At 51.7% G+C, this 2,596-nt stretch overlaps 1 protein-coding gene across 7 annotated transcripts in view; it reads left to right on the top strand.

The window, feature by feature from the left end:
• Positions 1-2,596, top strand: part of ZNF280D (zinc finger protein 280D) — a 335,873-nt gene that overhangs the window by 189,924 nt on the left and 143,353 nt on the right. Inside the window, exon 1 of one of the 7 annotated variants that reach the window (XM_040492783.1) lies at positions 627-727. The exons of 4 other annotated variants lie outside the window; for them this stretch is intronic. The gene's annotated coding sequence lies outside the window, so the exon portion shown is untranslated. Of the gene's footprint in view, positions 1-626; positions 728-2,596 lie in introns of those variants that run through there. 2 more of the 7 variants (XM_040492776.1, XM_040492779.1) reach the window with 2 other exon arrangements.

Genomic DNA, 2,596 nt, shown 5'->3' with positions numbered 1-2,596 from the left:
TCTTTCTTTCTTTCTTTCTTTCTTTCTTTCTTTCTTTCTTTCTTTCTTTCTTTCTTTCTTTCTTTTTTTTAAGTTATTACAGGCATCCATATGGCAGGAATTAAAGGAGACACAATTAAAATCGCAGGTTTGAAAAAAGTATGGCGAAATTAGCCAATTATTAAAAGAACCTGTCTTGACTTCACATCTGGTTTACGTCTTCGCGCCTCAGGAACAGTCTTTGTAATGGCGCCTCTCTTCCTAGACGTTCTTTCTTTCCAAGCCTGCCCAGAACTAGCTGCTACACACAGGGAGGACCCGGAACTCACGTTCCCACGCCTTCAGACCCGGTGCAGCCCCGATTTCGAGACCGCTGGCCCTACCGGGCCGACAAGCAGGCGGGCTCTCACAGCCTCGCCAGGCCCCGGCCCTAGCCCTCGCCCGCGGCCAGCGCGTGGTGGGGCGCCGCGGCCTTCGAAGGCCTGCGGTGCGACGCACATGCCGGCGCCCGCCTCCCGTGTCGGCTAGAAGAAAGGGAGCCCGGACGCACGAAGGCTGACCCGGAGCCTACCCATGAGGCAGCGCGCCGGCTCCACGAGAACCCCCCCCCCCTTCCCACGGCTCATCTGCTGCTCCGCAATGGGAGCCGCCGCCGTTGCCGCCGTGTAGTTTTTCGTGCTCCTCCTTTTCCTCCTCCTCTTTCTCCTCCTCCTCAGGGCCCCAGTCAGGCCGATCCGCTCCGCTCACGGTAAGCGCCCCCCGCCCCCGCCCGCCCCGCGCTGCAGCAGGCAGAGGCCCTCCCGCGCGGCCTGCGCCGCCTCACTCCGGGGGCGCTGGGCCGGGGGTGTCGAGGCCGGCGCGGTTTGCCGAGAGCGCCCAGGGCGCGGGGGAGGGGACCGGCTGCGCGGCGGCGGCCTGACCGCCATCTTGCGCCGGCCCCGGCGGGGGAGGGATCCCGGCGCGACGCGGCAGACGGCTCGGTGCGGCAGGCCGGGGCCGCGCAGGCCTTCGCCGCTTCTTCCTCCGTGTCCTCCTCCGCCTCCTCCACCACCTCCTCCACCACCTCCTCCATCTCGCCTTCCAGGGCCTGTGCGCCTGTTTGCCCCAGCCTGGGTTTGGCTCTCCTCTGGAGACTACTCCCTTTGGTCCGCCGTACATTTTGTGCCGATGTTTGGCGGGGACCCATGCCTCCTTCACAACGACGCTCCCTGGAGTCTCTAAAGTGGTAGACAGAGACCAAAGGGGGTCCCGAACTTCCAGGCGTCCAGGGCCCTAGGGCACCTGTCTGCTGCCCTACCCCTCGCCCCCAGGTGACCAGTCATTCCACGCTCACACCCTCATTCTTGTCAAAGGGACTTTCCCTGCTCTGCCCTTAAAGTCCCGTTATTGTCTGCAGAAGGGCCCTGAGGAGAAACGTGGAGTTGGGTACACAATTTACTGACCGTGCTTTCAGGTTTCACTTAATGAGACATAAAGAATGAGCTCACTCTGAGGTTTTATCTTGCTCTAGAGATGGAAGTTCTTCCCAACTTACGTCAAGTTTGAAGGCTTTTAAGGAGAAATCTGCTAGAGAGGAGAAACGTCAAAGCGGACCCGCTTCTGCAAGCACGGGAGACCTTGGTCCAAGGGTTTCTCTTTGTTTGCAAAGATTGGTTTTTTAAAAATTCTGTGGACTGAAACTTTATTGTTTTGAGATTTGGACTGGGTCTTAAGAATTTGACATCTTTTAGTGCCATTAAGCATAAAATTGAAGCCTCGGAGTAGAGTTTTAAAGTACAAAAGCCCCCTCTTAGCATTTGTGAGAAGTCCTGGCTTTCCTGCTTTCGGGGGATTAGTGGCAACTTAGGCTGCCTAAGCGAAAACTTGCTGTGCCAAGGAAGGCACTGGTTTGCTTAGAGAATTGTTACGGCTGCTTTGCTCTTGATGTTTCGAAACATCAGTATAAATACCGTTACAACTATTACCTTGCATTTGTATCTGCCATTGGTACAATCTGTTTGTACCCGAAGACCCCTTTTGCACTGGTCTGTGTTTATGGCACCATCTTGAAGATCAGGAGACGGCCTCAGGGAGACATCTTTAATGAGGTCATGGCTAAGGAGTGATAGAACCATTTCTAGAACCTTAGGTCTTCTGATACCTCGGTGCGCAATTCACTATATTATATTTCTTTTTTTGTCTGTGGGAATAAGGTGAGTGAGGAGAAGCAAGGAGGCTCACCTACAAAATTTAAGAAATATTCAGTTGCTCCTTCTTTTACATTTTTGTTTTTTAGACTTCATTTGTTAGTTTTTCAACTTTTTATTAAGTTTTGATGTTATTTTTTTCCCCAAACATATTGAAAAGTTGAATAGTCTGTTTGGACACATATAACCTACCACCTAGTTTAAACAGTGTTGCCACTTTGTCACATTTGCTTTAAGTACCTATCTTAGATTCTTTCTGGTGAACATTTTCAGAGCACACTGCAAATACCACAATTCACACCTAAGTACTGTGGATGGATGTGTCTATCTGTGTGTCATAAAAATAAGGCCAATTTTCCATATAAACACAATACCATAAACACACTTAAAGTTAAGAATAATCCCTGCAATCTAATATATATATATATATA

The sequence above is a fragment of the Herpailurus yagouaroundi genome, unplaced genomic scaffold (assembly GCF_014898765.1).
Source record: "Herpailurus yagouaroundi ecotype Mexico unplaced genomic scaffold, PumYag 184, whole genome shotgun sequence".
NCBI classification, from domain to species: Eukaryota; Metazoa; Chordata; class Mammalia; order Carnivora; family Felidae; genus Herpailurus; species Herpailurus yagouaroundi.
This window is presented reverse-complemented; position numbering and strand designations above follow the sequence as displayed.